Raw genomic sequence first — 25,058 nt, 5'->3', positions numbered from 1 at the left:
AAAGAAGAGAAGAGAAGAGAATGAAATAAAGGAAAATGGAGGACGTTTGCCTACGTCAAAGACGAGTGGAAGAAGTTGCTTTAAGTTATGTCATTAAAGTTTCAGCGAAAAAAGAAAGAAAGAGATGGAGCTTTAAGTGTAGCTTGACGTCTGGGAAATCTCGGTCTCTCAGTCCTTTTTTCTTCTTTTCTTTGGTCTCCCAGACTCTTTCATCACTCGAAACACACAAGAATATCCTCAATTACTCTAAATAACTGCAATCTATTGGCCGTCTTTCTTCTACTCCTGGAGGTATAGTCAATATTAAAATAACGGCCATCTAATTTGCTTTTAATAGCTCTTAGTTACACCCATGAGTTTCCGATTTTCAATACCAACAATTTTAATAATTTAAATAAGGAATAATCCAGACATTTCCAACTAGCCCATATATAACGTGGGAGCGCTATTTTACAATCTGACAAAAAAGAAAGAAAAACAATGAGGGGAGGGAATGATGTAGAAGAGCAAGTGTTGGCAATGTGTGTTGACATGGAGCCATGAGTAATATGCCCATACATAGTGTGTCTACTAATTTCAGGACTGACAACACTGTAAAATAACCGCTGGAACCATCAGTTACTCTGTGTAGCTTTTAGTACCGACTGTGTTATGCATTCATGAATTCATGAAATTATATTCCGAATTTTGTGAGTTATAGTGATTTCAGTGAACTGTGTTTTCTTTGTGCGTCATAGATAGTAAAATGGAGCAGGGAGAAGCCATCAACTTTTGTGTAAAACTTGGCAAAAACAGCCTCGGAGACCGTGGACATGGTTCAAACAGCTTACAACAATAATGCTCTTTTTCGAGCGAACATTTTTGTGTGGCATTGTCATTTTCGTGAGGGTCGGTAGGTGTTCACGGACTACCTTAGACCTGACCGTCCAGTAACCGTTCGAACTCACGGAAATGTTGAAAAAGTGTGGGAGAAACGGCTGAAGATCGCTGTCAGCCCCTTAGGATGATTGCTGAGGCCTTGCATATTGGTAAAGGATACTGTTAGGAAGGTCGTAGAATAAGATTTGTTCCAGATTTGTGCCCCACAATTTGACAGAAAAAACCCATTGAGTACAGACATTTTTGCCCCTCCCAAAAAAAAACAGATGACATGTTTGAACTATTCGCCCTACTTATCTGACCTGGCCCCAGTTGACAGTTTCTTGTTTCCAAAGGTCAAAATGACGTCGAAAGAAAACATTTAGAGTCAATTTCGAACATCCAAAGGCCTATGACGAAGGAACTCAACACTGTCGGACAAGAGGACTTCCAGAAAATAATCTCATTACTTTCTGATGATACCAGTCTTAAAATTTAGTAGATACTGTGTAAAATCATAGACTACGCTATCGGTGTTCTTGCTTCACTGTCACCACTGTCTTTTGTTAGCATTAGGTTAATTATTAGATGCTTCTTATCCAGCTTAGAGAGTGTACAGCACACTGTGACGTCACAAAGCAATCAGTTGGAAATGACTGGTACAGACATTAGTTCGTATAGTTTGTATAGAAACAAGGCAAAAGGTGACATTATTCAGGGGAATATCAAATCAACCTCCCTGTCCCTTACGGTGGCGACAGTTTAATAACTGAATGCACTTTTAGCAGTTTTACTGCCGACAACAGAAGTTTTAGTTTGTAACTAGCGTCAATTACCCCTTCGCTGGGTTAAAATAAAATAATAGTAATATCTTACATTAGTCAGTCACTTCCTATTATTCAGTGGTAGAGCGCTCACCTTTGGTGCATGGAGTCCTTGGTTCGATCCTAGCTCGCATCAAGTGAGCTTTGTCATGGACAAACACCGTGTGCGAGAGTTTTCTTGGGGTTCTCCCGTCTCCTCCCACTTTTTCATTCTGTTCACTTATTTCTCATCAGCATCTCCTTTAGCGTAGCTGGCATAAGCCTGGGACGTCATGCAAACTTAAAGATTTCATTTAATTTTTTTCAACTTTTTTTTTTTTTTTTTTTAATAACTGAAGCGCCCTCTGCTATCGGTCACTTTCCATCGTTTTTATACATCTCCCCTCCCTCTTCCCAGTTGCAGGACTGAATTTGGATTTAAACGGCATCGGAAGTGTCGCTGTTTATCTCAGCGATCTTGAAAACTGGATTCGACACCAATATCGGTAATTTTCTATCATTTTATGTATCCTCCCTTCCACCTCCCCAAGCTGCACAATCAAATTGAAATGGCAAAAAACATTCCAGCCAAGAATCTCATCTATATTGGAAATTTGATTGAGATCGGTCCTGTAGTTCAAGAGTTATTGAGTCACAAACATAGTCACTTTCATTTTTATATATTCTACTATACAATCAGCACGGAACACTAAGCAATAAATACTGATGCATTAACTCCCTGAAAGCAATAGTTTCCAGCTGGGCGTTTTATCACGTCAGTGTTCTTCTCATTCTCAGTAAACCACACAGACAGAATAAGGATTAGACCGGAATCTTACCATTGATGAAATGCAGTGGTGACAGGCAAACGGGGTGTAGTCGAGAGTTTGAAGATAGACTCGTGTATTTATGACTATTCGTACACTACAAGCATTGTTTATTACCTTCCCCTACCTCGTTCCCATCCCTCCTCTGCTCAATCTATTCTCTTTGTCCTGTCTGTTCACAAAAGCGGATCCTACGTCACACATCTGCCAGTTCGACATGACTTCCCTACAGCTGAATCATTATAACAGCTTAATTAGTGCCTAACTTATTGTATTTTGAGTTTGATGTCATTTAGATTATTTACGGAAGCATTTTGGCTTTCCTTACGACAAAATTAGTTGTGTACGCACTTATGTTGATGTTTACTTGGCTCATATTTCACATTACAAGTAATCATAAAAGAATTCACTGAACAACATTTAATCGAATGTTTTGGCAACACTGCATATGGCTAGTTATTACTACGTAGGTTACAACTCACTACCTACAAGTTACTTTTACAGCCTCTGCTTTACCAATTAGTTGGGACGAAAAAATGAAATCTCGAGTTTTACGTCCCACGATTATATCCTATAACCTAAAGAGCAAGGATGGTTAATAAACGTAATTATGAAATAATTGTTGGAATAAGGACATAGGAGGAAACGAGAAAATTCTTTAGAAAACTCATAAGCATAATGTCCGAATCCACCAGAAACTCACATGGCTTGAAATCAAACGAGTAACTCCTCGCACCGAAGGTAAGCGCTTTACCACTAAGCCAACTTACTCTCTTAGGGTGCTCTTATGCCAAAATTTTCCTGTCATTCTTCTCTTTTTAATTTTCCTAATTCGAATAACACTTCACCCTTCATAGGACAGCGTGTTTATGTCTCCGATTATTTTCCTCGGTCTGTCGGAGGAAAATTAGGGTTTTCAGCAACAACGTTCAAACAGTTCTTCGCGGCTCAGGAAGCAACACGTCTGCAGTGAAAGAACACCTGCAAATTTGCTCTAAATGTCACTAAGCAATCGGGACTGTTTTGTGTATGTGTGTCTAGGTGTGTGTGTGTGTGAGAGAGAGAGAGAGAGGAGTCAATCTGCGCATTGCCCACTTGATCGTTCACAAAAAAAAAAAAAAAAAGGAAAGCTTGATTCAGCATGCATTATCACCAGGTTCCATGTAAAACAATGTGTTTGTTTCCTCAGTTGACGGAGGAAAAGAGAAGGATGATATAGGAAAATTGCGGTATAACTGTACCCTTAATTGTGATGAGTCGCGGAACGTCGCACAACAAGCATTCCCTGTAAAAGCGTTGTATAAAAACTATTATAGTTATGTGTCCACGCAGCGTGCATTTCGGATATATTTTAATATTTCTCGTAATGATCCGATGCCATCTGGCTATGCAATCAAAATATAGACTAAGAAATTTGAGGGAACTAGTTCTAAAATGAAAGAAACAGCTGATAGAAAGATATTTTGCTTGTTATTGAATTTCCAACGAAATGATCAAAAGCTGAAAAAATGAAAAACAAAATTGGCAAACAAAGCGGAAAACATTTTATTTTCTGTGATCAGTTACGAAACCTTACGTTCGCAAAACAAATAATTCTGAAAAATATTGACATTAAATGTACATTTTCTTTTTCTTTACCGAAGTTGACCCTAATAAACTAGGATCTAAAGGCAAGGGCGAGTTAACACTAAAATGCATTTGTGTCACAAGCAATGATTCATCGAATATTATCATTTTTCACTTGATCTGCGCATGAAACGAAGTTACGTCTGACGCCCACTGCTTCTCGGTCGAACAGAGAAAATCTAATCCAATTACCGAACTTGAATAATATATGTGGATACTGGAAACATTCAATTTCACTCCAACATCCTTCAACTTGTACCGGAACTCTTTAGGTTATTTTCTTCTCCATAGCTTTGCACTCAACACAAACTAACAATAAATAAAACTGAAATTGGAGAACAGTTCTCTTATGTAACAAACATTTATTAAGAACTCTTTTATCTAAGTCATTGTGTTACGCTATAAATACAGGGTAGCTTAGAAGTAGCATGGCAAATAACATGATTCTATATGCTGAATAACAATAATTTATTTTATCCAGTTTGAAACACACTATTTCATTTTTTCTTCCAAAGATTCAATCACATTTAACATTCATTGGGTTAATTGTTTCTTCCTTCACCTCTTTCGCAGTTGTCTTTTTCAAGCACAGATTAGGTTCTAGTCACCTTAAATTACAAATATTGGTTACAAACAGGGGTAAAAGTGGTTCTGAAACGATGGGGGGACGGTATGTAGCAGCATGACGTCATGTCGTCCCCCTGCCTATCTTTGCCCATTGTAATTTTTACGAACTGGGGGGACGCCATATATTTTTTTTGGAGGTGAGGGGACGGCGTTCCCCGCATTTTTACCCTTGGTTACAAATATATCTATATTGCCACGATTGTTTTCAACGAACTTAAAACTTCGTTACTCAATTCTCTGTGTCTTGTGTGTGTCTATTATTTGCAAATTTTTCAATTTTGAGCCCTCCATTCGATAGAGCATTAAAAATTAAAGAAATGATGGACTTTTACGCGTCACTCTTGTCACTCCCGAGAAAAAATTCTGATTTCGGAAGATTCAAGGGGCCATGTCTCGGGTACCGTAGTCATAGAAAGATGATATTCTGCGAATTTTTCAATTTTGAGCATGTGTCTTCCTAAAACAACATATCGTAGAAGGTTTTAACAAAACTCTTAATCAAAACATGTGGAAAAAATTTAGTACTCAAGAAAATTATAAATGTATAGATATATTACAAGAATTGTTTCCTGAGTATAATAATAAAATACCTAGAAGAAGCCTGTAGAAGTTAATAAGAAAAAAAATAATTCTTTTTAAGTTCATTTTGGCAATGCTCTTAGAGCATTCTCAACTGATTTTTTATATAATGATCTCCGATGAAATTTTCTTTAAATTCTTCTGCGGTATGGAACCACACTGTTCTGTTGATTTTTTTTTGATTTGGTATTTATCATTGTTTCGTGGTAGCTTTTCAATTAATTCTCATTGATTTTTTTTTGTACAAATTTAGTTTCTTTTTTGTTTAATCTCTACAACTAATTGAATACAATTTAAATGAAGGAACTCATTTCTAATCTAGTTCCAGCTGCTTATATAAAAGATTTGCTTCATTATGAAAACGGTCATAACTAGAGCAACCCAAAAGCATAAAAAGCATAACAGCAATTTACACATATGGTTGGTACCTTGAACATGGTTGTGGTTGTCTAAGGGTCCAGAAGAAACTAATTTTAAAAGCATAATAAAGCATAATTTTAGAAAATAAAGCATAAAGCATAATTTAAAAGATACCTATAGCACAATTCTCCAAAAATTCTGTTTAACTGCAAGTTTAACATACTGTATTAATATTTTTTAAAACCAATATTTACAATGGAAAATAATTGAGAACATAACAATGCAAAAATGCAACAATGAAAGGCTTATTTTTATTTCTGTAAACCTTTCGGTGTAATCTTTTGATGTGGAGAAAAAAAAAAGAAAATAACAAGAAAACTTTCCGCCAACAATGAATACTACACAAGAACTCCACACTATATTGTTATGTGTACCTGTTGAACTTGACCACTTTCTGTACTGTTTGGTGGCATCTTAAACTTTCCCCTCTCTGTACACCTCTATGATTTGAGTAAAGCATATCTTTTTACAGTGCATTAAGTAGAAAGTTCATTAAATATGAAAGAAACTGATTGCAAAAAATATTAATAAATATATCAAGATATTTAGAATCTTTAATATATAGTAAATATTATACATTATATACAATTAATGTAAAACAATGATTGAAATTAATAATAAAGCATAATTTAAAAATAAATAAAAAATAATTAAACAAAAAATAAAGCAAAATGTGGGTTGCTCTAGTCATAACCTAGATGCTTATACAATTTGATGAATAATTTCGTTCTTCTTGTATTTTCAAATAATTCAGTTAAAAATGAATTGTGATTATTAACTTTTAGCACCAAGGGATTTTTTTTTTTTTTTAAAGTATAGTTTGGTCGTCGAAGTTAATACTATTATTGTGTCAATTATTATATGTGCTTACGCTTCGGGTGTGTTTTCTGTCAAGGCAAGCACAGGCGTGACCCATATGATTGGGTTTTCAGTGTTTCTAAATAATTTGAAACAATATGATTAACCTGCACTTAGGTGATATCATCACTGTTGTTGTGCACGTTATGTTTTCTATGACTTCTTATGCTTTTATTCACCACTATGCTAAGATTTCTTGTTTCAATCGTCTACTCCAGCGTTTTCCAACCGGTGTGCCGCGAGGAAATCGAAACAAAATTATTAATTCTAATACAATCAAATTGCAAGACATTGAGTTACATTATATTTATGAGGAAAAATGTATATATGTGTTTCACATTACTATGAATTTATAATTTTAAGTTTCATACTCTGTTAATGTTCTGTACATTTTTAATGTTAGAAAAGTATTTATCATTGTTATCACCATTATTGCTTCTTTATTGTTGCAGATTATTTCGTAACTTGGAATTTTAAAATATCACTCAATCCTTTCGACAAAACAAACATGGATACAAATGACCTACATTTGTGTTTTAAAAGTACAAGAGATTTGTTTCTTCGGGTACAGTTTTCGAAAAAGAAAGCGTATTGTAAAAACCTGAGTGCTATACTTCATTGTAATTGTTTTCTATTTTTAAATTAGAATGAAAAACAAGCATAATGATTTACCACGGATGAAAACAAGTGATCGAGCTTTCTTCTCTGTGAAAAGGATATCAGTAATCACAGAAAAAAATTACCACGGTATTTTATATTTACAAATAATAATAATAATAATAATAATAATAATAATAATAATAATAATAATAATAACAACACTGGTCTACATATGAAAACTTTTTTTCTGCTGACTGAGGTATTTGACTTGCTTTTTTAAAAATCGAGGTCGCTGATTCAAGTGGTGTAGTTAGTTTTTGCCAATCACGTCAGAATTTTACACAATCGGATCGTACTTACAGTGACAAGAGTTTCTTATTTGTTCCATATATCTTAGTAAGAAACTTACATTAAATATTGTACTATTGCTTTAATATTAATATAAATACGGAACAAGTTACGATAAAGTTACTGATACCCACCTACACATATCATACTATATATATATATATACGATTTGATGTTTATGATTCCAGAATATTACTTATGGAATAGTTTTACGAACCTATTTGTCATAATGAATTTAGACTTGATAGAAAGTTAAGCAAATCCAATACATTTTTTAATTTCATTTACGACCTCAAGCTGATAAATGCACACAACCAAATAACACAGCGTGCTTACCTATTTAGGCAAAAATCTTCGTTTCTTTGATTTTCTGGAGTAACTGGCGTCCGGAACGTCACGCTGCAAGCACCAGTGATAGTCCGCCATCATGTTTTCGTTCCACCTTCCCTGGTACCGGTTCTTCATGGTTTTGATATCCTGGTGAAATCGTTCACCCTGTTCTTCACTAAGGGCACCAAAATTGGAAGGAAAATAGTCTAGATGGCTGTGTAGGAAGTGAAGCTTCATACTCATATGTACTCCTAACTTCTGAAATGTGGCCAGCAAATTGTCAACAAGTTCCTCGTAGTCGTCAGCTTTAAAATTTCCAAGAAAGTTTGTAACAACGGCACAAAAAGCATCCCATGCATCTCTTTCTGTGGGGTTCATGGTTTGCAAGAACTCTTTATCTTTCATTAGCAAATTTATCTGGGGGCCGTCAATAATACCAGCTTTCATTTTCTCCTGTGTCAATGCAGGAAATTTCGAGCAAATGTATTTGAAGCAAGCACCGTCCTGATTCGAAGATTTTACATACTGTTTTATTAATCCCAGCTTTATGTGTAGTGGAGGAAGTAACACTTTCTTAGGGTCAACAAGCGGTTCATTCTGGATGATTTCCACTCCCACTTCAAAATCTACTCTGGCAGGCCACAATCTTCGTACCCAGTATTCATTCCTTGCACGGCTGTCCCATAAACAAATAAAGCAAAGATGACCAACAGGAATGGATGCCAACTTATTGTATTATGCAGCAATACACACTTTAAACTCCTCTTCGAAGAGTTAATAAAGAGCCTCCATTCATTCGCATCACAATCACATTCCATAGCTTCAATTAGTCTTTTTATATCTGAACAATACACAAGTTCTTCATATTTTTGAAAATATTGTAATAGATGCTTCTCTTTGTCCCGATATACGATAGTTTTCCTGGTGCAACATATTCCTTTCTTTCAGTCTTGAACACAGCAATTTTGCTGATGCTTTTGGTAGAGCAAGGTTGCGAATTAAATCATTTAATTCTGATTGAGTGAAGGGTTTGCATGAATTGCATTCATCAGACACCACAAAATCCTCGTCACTACGTTCTGTATTGTGTTGACAGGGCAATCGTTATCATCACTGGAACTTGCAAACGTGCTGCATGTAGGGATGGGAATTTCATTACTGTGAGGAACAAGTCTTCTAGCAGAGTAAAGATCAGGATACTGAATAGTATGTTTAGATTTCCTGCTCATACCAGATACATTTACTATACAGAAATAGCAGTCATTTACATGATTTTGCTGCTCTCGCCGCACCATTGGGATTCCAAAACTAAGGCTTGTTCTTCGACCCTTGCTCCATTGTCTGAGATTTTCTACACAAGTCCTGCATACTTTATGTGATGCCCATGGTTTATCTTGGTCGCCCAATTGAATTCCGAAATATGCATGATACACTTTTCGTACAAATTCCGAAATATTTGTTCGTTGTTTCGGGGTTGTGAAAGAACCACAAATATAGCAAAATATATCCGGATCGTTCTTACACTTTCTACGAATAGATGTAATGTTATTTAAACTCGGTACAGCTGCCAATTTGATCAGAATGTGTGTAGTCTACACTACAATAGCTGTAATCCTGTAGATATCACTACACCAATACAGCGCACCAATACTAGAAATAACCAGATCAGTAAATGTTTGCAAAATTTCTACAAAATTCTAGCACACCTTTCGCAATCTATGAAGTCGCCATGTTTTCCATAAGCAAAGAGTGCCGCGTAATTCGTCACCCTGCATAAAAATTCAGCAGCACCCTGCGAGTACTCCTTTATTTCAACCCTTTATATACGTAATATCCTCTTCAATTTTAATTCAACATGATATTAACTTGTAAAAATAAAATTAAACGTAACAGTGAATGTGCTGCCATCTTGTGACATCTTGTAGAACTACGTCACGATTAATGGTTCTAAAGCATACATGAAATATTAGATAAAATTTCATTTTGTGAAAATACCTGACGTGATAGAGAAAAACGGATTTCATTTTTGGATTTAGCACACTCGAATTATTAAAGAACAGCTGATAGCCTCCAGTCAGCAAAATTGATGTAGACCAGTGTAATGAGTGTGCCGCGAGAATTTAAGTTACCCCTGTAGTGTGCCGCAAGTTGAAAACGGTTGAGGAACGCTGGTCTACTCTTTACTATCCTCATTGGCTCCTTTTAAGTGTTTGTCAAAGTAGTTCTCAAACGGGCCGCTAAGATTGATTTTTGGTGGCTAAGTTGATGAAAGGAAAAGGCGTCGGGGTAGTTAGTTGCCCGTTTCAGTGCATGAACCCTTGTTTTGCAATAAGGCAAAAACTTTGCAGAGGGGTATTTTGCAACGATGTTTATATCTTGTTGCGCCACATCTATAGCTGTCAGATGGTCATTTACATTGGCGAGTTGTGTGTCCGTATTGGCAACAATACCAACAATGTATTGATCTGGGTGCACTTCTTGATTCTCCTATTTTAAATCTTCCGTTGATAGTAGTTCATGAATGGAGTTAGAATCATATGAAAACAGACGTATATACTGCGTTGGTTCTTGATGTAATATAATTCTAGTAGCGTTGTGGGTATTGAATTCTTGCTTGTGGGCTCTTGTTGGATCTCTTCTAAGGGCGTTGTATCTCAGTGGTAGAACGTTTACCTCTTCTGCATGAGGTCTCTGATTCGATACTACCTCGCTCCAAGAGGACTTCGTGGTGGACGAACATCGTGTGTGGGGGTTTCTCGGGATTCTCCAGTTTTCTCCCACTTTCTACATTCCATTATTTCATTCATACTCATCATCATCGCCTCCTTTAACCAACACGGCATAATCGTGGGACGTAGAACTTGAAGATTCCATTTTCATTTGGAACTCTTCTTGTGTTCTTCTCACAGTAACACCAGTAATAACACAAATGGAAGTGTTTTCCATTGAATGAATTACTTAGTAAGAAAACAAGAGTATTTTTATTCCACGAAAAGGCTATGGAAAGTACTGATCCGGGAATGGGAAGCAGAACAAACATTTGATTTTTTTTTTTTAGGAGGAGGGGTAATACATTGTGCACATACATTTACATAATTTGAATTCCACCAACACAAACATTCAGTCGACGTAATTACTATACGCATTGTTTTAGGACCAAAACGAAATTCAACGCAATCGCATCCCCAATCAATGAAGAACTTGACTTTGTCAGTATTTATTCAGTACCATGTATTGGTTTGTATTTGTGAAGCGTTTCAAAAGCGGTTTTGTGATTTAAATACGAAGTGCTGCTATATGAGACACAAAGCGAAAACACGAGACAAGTGATGCTTAATGATACTACTTTTAAAACATTTAACACAGACATTTACATATATGGGTATATAATATCGGTTCGTAGACACTGATAACGAACGGAGGAAAAGCAATATTACACGAAAGCAAATTCTCTAAAACGTAACGCTAATAACGAATTGCTAAATTAATATACAGGTAAAATTATTTTTATTCAAATCAGTAAGGCCACTGTTATTCCATATCGTTTTCTAAACAAAAAAGTATACACAGCCAGCAAAATAAGGTTTAACGTTAACACGTTATAGTTGTTACAGACTGGGAAGCATGCTCTTAGTTCACTGAGCGCACATGTAACAGCTATTACCTTTTTCTATCTCATATCAATGCGGATCGTTAAGGTGAATCACTACCCGGAAGTCAGTATATATATTTTAGCTTATTCCCTTAACTACTGCACAATGAAACGTTACATATTATAAATATTGTACTTTAAGATAGAATAATGTTTCAGCTACAGCACAAGACACTGATTCATTTGGTTCTCTCTCCTGATATCGAAAAATGTAACAAATAAAAGAAAATATTTTATTCGTTTTACAATGAGCACACAAGATGGCACTTGCTGTTAGATCTTACTAGAAATATTCCGTTTTATGAAATGTTTATTTGTATGTGTAAAGTATTTTAAAGTAACGATCTTATTACGAAATAGATATATTGTTTGACCATTTCTCGTGTTATGTTTCACATTTTATTTAAACATTAATTTACATTTAAGGAAATAGATTTTGAGACGAAACTTGCGCCGAACGCCATAATGCGTCGTTGTCAAATTTGTACGTTTACTGTAGTAGTCGCAATAAGAAAATTCCTGGATTCTAGCGTTGCAATTCGAAAAGCGAGATTGCGGCACGGGTCGAAAACTAATTTCTCCATTAAGTATCCAAGCAGAATTCCATGATTACTTCCATTATTATCTGGCATCAGTAAACGTTCGACACTATCTGGCAACGCCGCACTATTCAAGCAGCGTTTAGCATAGCACCGAGAACACCTAGTGAAGGTAATGTGGTACAACGTTGTTATTAATGTTATTGTATTAACCAAGGAAATATTTTGCATGAAGAATTGCTTTTTACTAAACATTTTTGAGTTGATGTTACTAATAAACCTATAACTAAATAGCTTGTAACGTATCCTAAGCAAGTTAATGATTGAAATTTTTTTTGCATAGATGTTTACAGAATTTGGTCACGATGGTGGTACAGTGCTTTCACGAACCTTGGTACATAATACTTCTCGTATGCTATGTATGGGTAAATTCATATCAAATCAACTAATGATAGCTGCTGACAAAATTTATATTTTAATTATTATTAACAAAATTGCACTATACAGGATGGCCCAAAAGTAGGTATACAGTCCTACAAAGTATGACATTTTACTTTATTAAGATAATTAGTTTATTTGCTTCTGTCTTCTCTAAGCTTAAGGTATGAGTGAAGAAAGATTAAGAACAAATAATAAAGAAACTAAGTCACTACCTGAATGGACAAGAATAAGAAAATGTCATGAGCTGGTCAGTACGGGACTGTATATCTACTTTTGGGCCACCCAGTATTTAGACGGTAGAAAACAAGAAATCATTTATTTTTACTTTCGAGCGACGAATAGAGAGAAGATAGTATAGGATCGTGGGGAAAAATCGAATTCGAGATTTCAACGGATTTACACGTTTTATGGCCTATAGATACCGCAAGTTATTTTTCGACATCTGACTGAACTACAAAACATGTCTGAGGAGGCATGCTAACCCATCGGAGGTAAACCGAACCCTGCCCCTTTCTCTAGCGTCGTCATTGCTCCCGATATGTCCTGCCAGGAGAAGACGACAAGAAAAAGTGCTATCTTCCTAGCTCTGGTTTATGTGTTGCTGTTTCTTCTTTAGTTTACCCAAACCAGTATGAACGAAATAGCACAAACTGCTCTACGTCCTTCTTTTGATTGGGTGAGAAATTACAAGATCTTGAGTTGATACAACCAAATACAATAAAAAAAAAAATCTTATACATGGAAGGATAATATGTTTTTTTTTTTTTTAATGCAAACATGCGAGCAATTTTTTCATCCTGACTAAGGAACACGTAACAGAACACGAAGATTAAAATTAAAGTCCTCTGAACAACATAATTAAGAGAATTTCCGTTTCTGTAAATCCTAGTAAACAGAATTTTTCCTTTGAAATATAAAAGAAGAGTTCATACCAAAGAAAATGAAATCATTATTTAATTTTCGTAATCCGGACTACGCAAGAACCGTACGAGAGCTCGTATGCGCATCAAGTAACACGTCAACATTGTTAAGATACTTTGGTGTTTTTCTCTCCATATTATACATATATACATACACACATACACCTGTGTGTGTATGTGTGCGCAAACGCATAGTTAAAACAACTTAGATATACGTACGCAGGAAATTTAAAAATTAAATTAACGTGAACCATATAGAATCCAGAGAGAACGCACTAACTGGATAAGAACACACACACACACACACACACACACACACACACACACACACACATATATATATATATATATATATATATATATATATATATATATATATATATATATATATATATATACACGCTGTACAATACATATTCATGCGCAAAAGACTAAAAATGTAATTATGCAAAATTTACGCAATGAGCTTACAAAAACTGCTTTTCTGCTCCCCTCTTCTCCCCTATGTGAGGATGAGACAAAAGAAAAAAAGGAGAGAAAACCATTTCCTACCCTTTTCAATCTCGTTAAAAAGAATGATGCTGTGGATGGAAGTACTAGAACGACCTACTGATTTTTTTTTTCAAAGTACTCCCTCGTAACCCGAAGTTTATTTTGAACAAAGCATATAATGATGTCACTACACTTGTCATCCATACCCTTCTCTCACTGTGTACCGTCTCCATCACCGTTTTGCTTACTTCTTTTGCTACGACACAAGTTGTTTTCAACTGCGTCCGTGTTGTTTCTTCTCTTGTTTTCTTGTTTCTTATTCCTCGCTCTGTTTTCAGAAAGAATAAAAACGGGTGTCTCTTTTACGTGAGAGGAACTCTAATATCTAAAGTGTTCTTGTGTTTCTCGAAAACACAAGAAGCAGGAACAAAGAACTTACCCGAGGACTACGTTTAGGAGTCAACAAGTTAACTGCGCACCTAAATGGGCAAATTAAATTGAATGCTTTTTTTTTTTTTTTTTTTTTTTTGCCGTATGTACACATGCCTTTTCACCATTTTTCTGGCAATTTACTGTACGGAAGCGTTTCTCAAACTGATCCTTTAAGACTGCCCTTGTAGACTCTTACAAAAAAAACTGGGCAATACCCTTTAGGGGGCCAGGACCTTCAAGCCGGCTTACAGCACTTAAGATTATGCCTTTCAAGCGATATGTAAAGCCTGTGACAAACATCTTGGCATTTCAGCTAAACGAATAAAACGCAAGCTCTGACGCGACGTTGCCGAGTGCGACTATGAATTGGCTAAGCAGACGAACTACAGCGCGATCACGTGGCAGGGAATACCGCAGGCCTCTCATTTGCTAGCAGCATTTAAAGGGAACTTGGAGCGCGGCCTTCAAATGCCAAGATGTTTGTCACGCCGTTTAGTCGGCACACTAACTCACTGCTTACTTTTAGACCGGAGTTGGCTACTTATATCTTTCAAGTAACTATCCAGTTGACCTCACGGCAATGCATGGACTGCCAACGAAATAAGGGAGTACGAACGCCCATTCATATTGCCTAGAACCAGATCCGGCATTGATTGACTTTACTTATTCACGAGGAGTGTTATATTGCAGTACAGCTAGTACGTTGGCAGCTCTCTTACAATGATAAGATGCCTCCACAGTTCGAATTGTTAAAATCTTGTAGTAAAATCCATATAAAACTAATTGTTGTTCCCTACAAAGATCATTTAAAGGTTCACACACTTATTTCAATTATACGAAATAAACTACATTTCGGATTATTGCCAATTACTTTACAGTTATAAGACATACGTCTGTATTAAACGACGTCTTGATTAGTTATATATTGGTAACTACTGTATCTATAAAAATTTACATAGAAACTGAACTGTTTCCTTGGTAACCGAATCAATATCAACACATTTCCATAACAACGAATAATTAAACACTTCTACATGGCAAAAGAAAATAAACATTACAAAATAAACATTTTTCACGACATTAGTTATTACATTTTTTCTTTTTCTTCTAATGTAGCTTGTGCGTGTTAATATAGCACTTTTGCTCTAAGTAATAAATAAAATGAACAGAACAAATACACGTTAACGTTGTACTCCAAGCCAGTGGTTCTCATCCGGTGTGTCCGATCTACAGGATGTGTCGCCAAATTTTACATTTTAACAATCACAAAGCATGTAATAACCTAATAAGTTAAAATCAATCTTGAGAAGACTGTATAAGTAGACGCCTCCAGCGACAGTAACAATGCTTAATACTATATAGAGTCACTTGTTCATCGTGAGGTTTTAAGCTCAACAATATTTTTTGGAGGGTTAATCAAAAATCCTTTAACTCCTGGGAAGCACATGTTTGGCATCAGTTTAAACTAGGGATGGGCAAAACTGGTTTCTAGAAAAACCGGAAACCGGTTTCTAGAAAACCGATATCCGAAAAACCGATATTTCGGTTTTCTCCAAAACCGGTTCGTTTTCACCCAAACCGTTTTTTTAATTCTCAAAAAACGGTTTCGGTTTTCCTAAAAACCGAAAACCAGGTTTTTGTTCCCACCATTAATTTAAACAGCAACGATAATCTAGGTCTTATATACTCCCTCATAACCCAAATATGTGTGGTTTTAACCACACCAATATTTTATGAGGTCTAACAAAGAAAAATGCAATTTCTCAAAACTTTTAAACCCCAAAATATAATTTAATCTCACCACTGGATGGCCACTGTAAAAGTCAACATTACCAGTGAAATTGTTAACGGATCACCTTCATTCGCGAACTCGGTTCAGATAATCACACTCGCTGTATACAGCTCGAAACCTCAAAAAGGAATTCAAAAATTAGTTTTTGTTCACGAGTTATCGTCTGGAGTAACGGACGGACGGAAGAATTACCATTACAACCTGGAGTGATCAGAACAATTTCACTAATCGGATACTAAGTACATTATGTACGTACAATCAAGTTCAGAATATGACTAATTTTCAGTCATCAGAGACTATCCCTATGAAACGCCAAAATGATATTTAAGCGGGTAAGTAAAAAATTATCAGCAACGTAGCAATAACCTTTCTTAAATTGGTCATACTGACTTCTGTCATGGTTTATTTTATTGTTATGCTGTTCTAATCATGCTACGAAAGTTTGATCCTAATTTTTCCATTTGTCTTCTTTTTGTTGCAGATTCATCTTTACGGATGCGCACGAGACAAGATTTGTGCCTGTCTCGTCTCTAAAATGTGCTGTAAAAGTGATGTCTCGACTCGAAAAATTTATATTTCTCTATTGGAAGAGCCGTGTCTCGACTCGAAAATGTATATTTCTCTATTGGAAGAGCCGTGTCTCGACTCGAAAAATGTATATTTCTCTATTGGAAGAGCCGTGTCTCGACTCGAAAAATGTATATTTCTCTATTGAAAGAGCCGTGTCTCGACTCGAAAAATGTATATTTCTCTATTGGAAGAGCCGTGTCTCGACTCGAAAAATGTATATTTCTCTATTGGAAGAGCCGTGTCTCGACTCGAAAAATGTATATTTCTCTATTGGAAGAGCCGTGTCTCGACTCGAAAAATGTATATTTCTCTATTGGAAGAGCCGTGTCTCGACTTGAAAAATGTATATTTCTCTATTGGAAGAGCCGTGTCTCGACTCGAAAAATGTATATTTTTCTATTGGAAGAGCCGTGTCTCGACTTGAAAAATGTATATTTCTCCATTGGAAGAGCCGTGTCTCGACTCGAAAAATGTATATTTCTCTATTGGAAGAACCGTGTCTCGACTTGAAAAATGTATATTTCTCTATTGGAAGAGCCGTGTCTCGACTTGAAAAATGTATATTTCTCTATTGGAAAAGCCGTGTCTCGATTCGAAAAATGTATATTTCTCTATTGGAAGAGCCGTGTCTCGACTCGAAAAATGTATATTTCTCTATTGGAAGAGCCGTGTCTCGACTCGAAAAATGTATATTTCTCTATTGGAAGAGCCGTGTCTCGACTCGAAAAGTGTATATTTCTCTATTGGAAGAGCCGTATTTCGACTCGAAAAGTGTATATTTATCTATTGGAAGAGCCGTGTCTCGACTCGAAAAGTGTATATTTTTCTATTGGAAGAGCCGTGTCTCGACTCGAAAATATTGGAAGAGCCGTATTTCGACTCGAATGTTGTCAGGAAAATCCTGTCTCGACTCGTCTCGTGCGCATCCCTATTAATCCTGGTTGCTCCATTAGAAATTTGCCCCACCAACAAGCAGTGAACCGGTTTTTGTGATCGAAAGGTGTATCAGGGGTCGCACTTCATCAAAGACTTTCGGCACAATATGGGAACAGTACCTTACCGCAACGGAGTGTCTACGAATGGATTGAAAAATTCAAAAATGTTCGGACAAGTGTTACGCATAAGGAAGGAGCCGGACGACCATCTACGGCCAAAATGTTTTCAATCCATTCGTAGACATTCCGTTGCGACAAGACGCTATTCCTGTATTGTGCCAAAAGTCTTTGATGGATTGAGGCCCCTGATAAACTTTCCGACCACAGAAACCGGATCACTGCTCGTTGCTCCTCTTTGGTGCAAACTTTTAATGGAGCTGCCATGATATATCTGCAACAGAAGGAAGACAAATGGAGGAATTAGTATCAAATTTCCATAGCATGACCTGAACAGCAGAACAATAAAATAAACGAGGACAGAGATCAGTATGAACAACGTAACAAAAGTTATAGCTACATTGCGGATAATTTTTGACTTACCCTTGTACATTCCTATATAGTCATCAGAATCCCTCCATATGAAGCGGCAAAATTAAATTATATTCCCATAAGTACTTACTAAAGTCAGCGACAGCGGCAAGTTTGCTTACCTGCAATTAAAAATAAAAGAAAGCAATTAGATTTCTCATATATTACCAGTGTGTATGAAACACAAAGCACCTGCCCTTAAGACACCAATTTGTTGAAGATAACTGAAAGACAAAATCACCAGCTTAAGAGTCTTCATCCCGGCGAAATTAAAATACCGCTAATTTTACAGTAATTAGGTGATATATTCAAATAGATAAAAGATAATCGAAATGTGGAACAACAGCGCCCTAGACAATATTATTTTACACGAGAAACCGTTATCACGACTCACTTATCTGCTTTCGATTTCGAGCCATTTTGAAAATAGGCATTTATTTTCGCGTTTCTAAACAGCTGAAAACGGAAAGCCGCTAAGTGACTTGTGATAACGGTACCTCACGCAAAATAATATTGTCTAGGGCGCTCTTGTTCCATATTTCAATTATCTTCTATCTATTTGAAGATATCACATAATTACTGTAAAATTAGCGGTATTTTAATTTCGCCGGGATGAAGACTCTTAACATAGAGTGCAACTATTTATTATTATTATTTAGTATCAGAAACAGTCAATTTATAATTAACTGTGAACTACGGTCAAGGACGCTGATTTCTCTGTAAATTGGGGGGGGGGGGGAACTCAGACGCAGAAGGTATATATATGAGAATGTTAAGACAAATTGCATTCATATTACGCCAAATATTGTATTTTCATAAATACACTAGGGGGCCCCCCAGGATCGGCGCAATTTACTACGATATATTAAGAACCATATCTGGAGGCCATTTTATTTACTTCCTGGGGCGAAGTTTTACTAAATGTGCGTCACTCACACATTTTCAGAGATCAGGCAGTTCATTTTCTAAGATGCTTTCACAAACTACATGATTTATGCGTTCATCAAGGTCATTTGCTGGCACAGATTATCTACTACATCTTTGGCTACTCTCGTCGTGTACGTCGTTAAGTGCACGGCTTGAATAAGTTCGCAACACGTTTTTATGGCTTATGCGTATGCTTTGAATACGCTGATTACGTATTTAAATGTGGATGGCTACAAACGCCACACAATGCGCTGCAAACGTGAAAGCAATAAGAACGCACAGAATACGTCGGTTCCAGCGTATTTGGTGCGTTTCGGAACAATAGACCGCCTGCTGTTTCGGAATCAGTAAAAGATGTCTAAAGGAAGGTGGGGGGCGGGCGCAGGAAAAATGTGTTGCCAGGCAAGGGGATTTTAGCAAGAAACAGCTGCTTGGAACAGGAGCTTTATACAGAGTATTAGAACTCTGCTATTATAAAGTAGACCTATGTGCGTGTACAACAAAAGAAAATTCACAAAAATAAAGGAAATTCCGAAAAATTAGATAATCACAGAAAAATCTATGTAACACAATAGGATTATTTCTAGTGATTCGCAAGAATGAGAACAAGGGTGTGGCAGTAAAGCCTGGAAACCTTGACTAGTTCACAGGATGATTTATAACTCGGACCAAAGTAGAATTACCGAGAAGCCACCGAGAGGTCGCGTTCACTGCGGAGGGTAACATATCGGAAACGCATCCTAGAATAGCTATAGCCTGAGTCTTTTTTAAACCCTTTACAGCATTTGTGTGCATAGTAATCACTTAAGTTCCAGATGTAATCCTCACTCATTCAACGATGAACTGCGGCTGTACGAGGCGCAAAAGATCTGTCGTACGATTTCCGAGCATCAAAAGACAGAATGCAGCTTACATCCATAGGGAGTTGTGTGCCATTTATAGACCAAGAGTAATTAGTGACGGGAAGGTCAGTAATGGCAGAGGGAGTTTTGGGACGACCGTTCAAATGTTCATGACGATGAGCATAGTGGAAAGCCTAGTGTTTAGATAAGCGTTTCCCAACCTTTTTCAACTTGTGGCATACTACGGGTGTTACTTGGATTCTTGCGGCACACTTATAGATATTATTATTTGTATATATAAAACACAGCGGTATTTTTTCTGTGATTATTGATCCCCTTCTCACAGAAAAGAAAGCTCTATCACTGTTTTTTCCCCCGTGGTAAATCGTTATGCTTATTTTTCATTCTAATTTAAAAACAGAAAATTGCAATGAAATATTGGACTCAGGTTTATGAAAAAATACGCTTTCTTTTTAAAAACTGGATCCAACGTACTACTAAGAAGGAAGATCACTAACTAATGAACGAATAAACAAATCTCTTTTACTTTTAAAACACAAATGTACGTAATTTGTCGAAAGCATTGAATATTTTAAATTTTCAAGTTACGAAATAGTCTGCAACAATAAAGAAGCAATAATGGTCATAACAATGATTACAAATACTTTTTTAAACATTAGAAATGTACAGAATAGTAACTCGGTATGAAACTTAAAATTGTAGATTCATAGTAGTTTCATAGTAATGTGAAACACAAATATACATTTTCCCCTACGGTTTGCAATTTGATTACTATAAAATTAATAATTTTCTTTCGATTCCTCGCGGCACACCAGTGGCCCATTCACGGCACACCAGCTGGGAAACGCTGGTTTATACAGACGATCTGGTACAACGCCTTAAACGAGAAAGTGCGCTCCAATTGCCGGTTCACAATAGCTGATCTTGCCAAAGAGTTTCCAGAAGTGTCTCCGAAAACAATGCATCGAACTATGAATGACAGCCTGAGTTATCACAAACTGTGAGCCAAAAATGCTGGCTGACGCTCACAAAGAGCAAAGAATGACAGCTGGACATGATTTTTTGGCTCGCGAGTCAAGGACCTCTTTTCTCACACAGTGACAGGGATGAAACCTAGATTAGTGGTGGGCACAAAAACCGGTTTTTCGGCTTTTAGGAAGATTTTCCGAACCGTTTTTGAGAAAACCGAAACTGATTTCGGTGAAAAAACGAACCGGTTCTTTTAGAAAACAGAAACCGGTTTTGGTGAAAAACCAAACCGGTTTTGTAGAAAATCGAAATGTCGGTTCTGGGATTTCGGTTTTCCTAGAAACCGGTTTCCGGTTTTTATATAAAAACGGTTTTGTCCATATCGTATACCATTGGGGAGTCAACGCAACAGCAGCACTCCGGTTTTCCTAAAGTGAAAAAGTTTAAACATTAATATTTGTGTAACGCAAGTTAGTTGGGCAATTTAAAAAAAAAAGTTAAATGTAAACACTTAGTACTTGTATTCACTAACGGTTTAAACTATATCGTACAACAAGTCGAATGCTTGGCGGGATCAATTCATGTATGTAAAGTACTGGAATTCTGTAAAGGAAAAAAGCAAACCCTACAGTATAGATGCATTAATGCTTTAAGTTCCTTTTTAACGACAAGCAATACTCTGAATGATTTAATACGACATCACATGTTAAATAGTTTTGTACATGATATACGAGGCACATCCAGAAAGCAACTTATCTACGCGTCCCATAGCTAGGAAACCGTATGTTGCGCGAAGTGACTGCGTACACGTGAGGGAGTAAGTTAATAGCAGGCGCAGGCGCCAGCAGAACTTCCAGGATCTCAGTAGCGTCGTGGCAAATTGCAAATTGTCTACACCAGCAACGCACCATCTGTTTGCTCATGACGTTAGGCTCATAGACCTGGCACAGCTGACGATTGATTTCAATTGGCGTTATGCCTTGTGCATTGAAAAATTTCGTCGGGAGCTGGAATAGGAACATCCATCTTCAACCGCTGCCACGACGCTACTGAGAGCACTAGGGAAGTTCCGCTTTCGCATGCGTTATGCTAGGACCTTACTCTCTCACGAGCACGTAATCGCTTCGCGCAACATAGGGTTTCCTAGTTATGGGACGCGTAGGGAAAGTTACTTTCTGGATGCGCCTCGTATAACGCAAAACCTATGTATACAATTACCCTCTCAAATTTGATTAGGTTCAATTAATTCTTTTTGTTTCCTTGAAAAACTGACGAACATGCAAGATATTTTACGTAAAAGCTGTATTTCTACCAACACTTCCATATGTCTGACGTCAATAGTAAATACCAAAATTAGTTCGTAATCATCCTATTTGCACAAATACATCAGACACGTAATATTTACTTATCAGTTTCCTTTGACCCATATAAGCCATAAATATATATGAGATATTACACTAAAGGCTTTTCCATCGGAATGTTCTGTGAAATAATCTATGACTCATATGTACAATGCAACTGAAGAAGAAATGGAGCAACAACACTTACCTTGATAACATGACCTTTAAATCAATTTCTGCAGTAACCAAGACAAAACCAGAAAGTAATAATATCTATACAGTGCACCGCCATGAACGCTAAACAAAATCGTTAAACACTTTTTACGACTTACAAGGCTATTTATAAAACCAACATTTCATACATTCCACACGAACATCCCACGTATACTCAAAGCTTGGATCATAACCAAAAATTAAATTTCGAAAAAAAAGAAGGAGGCGGCTGTGTGAAAGATGATTCTTTATATAAAACAAAATGAAACGTAAATGAAGTCGTCACAGATTCTTTCACTCTAGAACATGCAGTACTAGTTATTTGAAACTTTAGGTCTTAAAAAGCGAAAGTGAAAGAAGTTGAAAATCACATATGACGTTACATTGTGAATGTAATGCAAAAGTTTGCTCACTTTTATTGCATTTTAATGTCAGATGTTAATTTTGAAATGAAATCCTACAAACAAAGCGTTATCAGTCGATTACACAACACCTTCTGACGAAAGGGTTAATAAATTTCTGCTGCTCAACCATCATTATATATATATATATATATATATATATATATATATATATATATATATATATATATATATATATAGGGTGCTTCACGAAATCCGTAACAGGGCCTGAATGCAGCTACTAGAGCACAGAAATCTTTGAAAAAAAAAACAGGGGTTAATTCTGTCCAGATTGAAACAATCGGTTCATTTTGAACAACTTTGAGAGGAAACACTTTGCCATATTATATATATATATATATAAAAGGTGGCCCATTTTAATCTTTCCACGGAAATATCTCGAAAACGGTTGAACATAAATGAACTGAACAAAAACTCGAATAGGAAATACCACGGGGCAAATTGAATGGTGATGTGGCGGTGTCCCTCGGGGCCGCTCTTCAAAGGGGCCCGGGGACCCAAGTTTAAAATTTTAAATAGAAATATGGGGCGAGTGACACCTCGTTCGATAGATCTTTAAAAACTAAAAAGCGATGTGGCAAAAGATTTTTCATATCGGTCACCGTATTCAAAATGGCCGCCAAGATATGTTATCTGTATCAGATAAACGTCCAGTACCACTAATATAAAAATGGTTGAACATAAATGGACCAAACAAAAACTCAAATAGAAAAGCCATGGGGTAAATCGAATGATGTTGTCGCGGTGTCCCCCAGGGCCGCCTTTCATGGGGGTCCAGGCCCAATTTAGAAATTTTAAACGAAAAGATATGTCAAATGATACCTCGTTCGATAATCTTCGTACACTAAACAGCGTTGTGGCAAAAGATTGTTCATATGGGTCACCATTTTCAAAATGGCTGCCAAGAGATGGTGCCTGTATCAGATAAAACATCCAGTACCACTAATATGAAAACAGTTTAAGATAATAACGAATGAACAGAATAAAACTTCTATAGGAAATCACAGAGGGTATTTATCATTCCACGGCTCGAAAATGTTGCAACAGAGAAGATGATTAAAGTAAAAGTGCCCTAATGCGAAGGGGGAAATTAATTCCTAGAAAAGCATCGTCCCAACGTCCTCCGTAAGTGGGTGAAGCGGAACGGGAAGGAACGGTGAAATTGCAAATGAGAACCTTAGCTTTTGCAAATTGTATCTACACAATAAAATTATCTGAAATGTGTTTTTAGAAGAGGTAGATGTCTGTAAGGGAAAAGTAGGTAAAATTCTTGTTAAATGGTACCTTACATTTTGTTTGCAGGCAGACTTGAGCAAAAATGAATCAACTGAAATTCAAAATTAATTTGTCGAACAACGCAATCTTAGAACAATGTGTACAAACGTTGGTTTTGCTCAAAAGTCGTCTGGACAATATTGGTTCATTATACTACGACTCACTTGTACACCCAAGTGTTTCAGACAAACCATACCTATTGCAAGTAAAAGTGGGGTTCTCATTTGAGATTTTACCATTCATTCCCGCTCCGTAAGTAATTACAGAGTGAGATCGGAAAGATAATTTTCTAAGAATTAGATTTCCTCTTTAGCACTAGGTCACTTATATTTTAGTAATCTTTTTCTCCGTTGGATTATTCTCGAGGCGTGGAAAGATAAATACCCTCTGTGATTTCCTATACGAGTTTTATCTTGTTTCTTAATCTCCAACCGTTCCCATATTAGTGGTACTGGACGTTTTATCTGATACAGGCACCATATCATGGCGGCTATTTTGAAAACGGTGACCCATATGAACAGACTTTTGCCACAACGTTGTTTAATGTATGAAGATCTATCGAATGAGGTATCACCTGACCCATATTTTCGTTTAAAATTTTTAAGTTGGGCCCGGGCCCCCATGAAATATGGCCCTGGAGAGCACCGCGACATCATTTGATTTTCCCCGTGGCTTTCCTATTTAAGTTTTTGTTTGGTTCATTTATAGGCATGGGCGCGAGACCAAACGAGACGAGAACTGAAACAAGTCTCGTCTCGTCTCGCAAAATCAAAAGCTGTTCTCGTCTCGCGTCTCGTCTCGTCTCGCAGACCTAAGTTCTCGTCTCGCGTCTCGCAAAATTTTGGAAGTCTCGTCTCGCGGTCTCGCGCGAG

General features: G+C 36.7%; 1 protein-coding gene across 6 annotated transcripts in view; it reads right to left on the bottom strand.

The window, feature by feature from the left end:
- The window catches only part of Btk (tyrosine-protein kinase Btk29A), a 950,018-nt gene that overhangs the window by 259,783 nt on the left and 665,177 nt on the right, over positions 1-25,058 (bottom strand). Inside the window, exon 1 of one of the 6 annotated variants that reach the window (XM_081737813.1) lies at positions 18,269-18,289. The exons of the other annotated variants lie outside the window; for them this stretch is intronic. The gene's annotated coding sequence lies outside the window, so the exon portion shown is untranslated. Of the gene's footprint in view, positions 1-18,268; positions 18,290-25,058 lie in introns of those variants that run through there. 6 annotated transcript variants of the gene reach the window in all.

The sequence above is a fragment of the Thermobia domestica genome, chromosome 14 (genome assembly GCF_964235325.1).
Source record: "Thermobia domestica chromosome 14, izTheDome1.hap1.1, whole genome shotgun sequence".
NCBI lineage: Eukaryota > Metazoa > Arthropoda > Insecta > Zygentoma > Lepismatidae > Thermobia > Thermobia domestica.
This window is presented reverse-complemented; position numbering and strand designations above follow the sequence as displayed.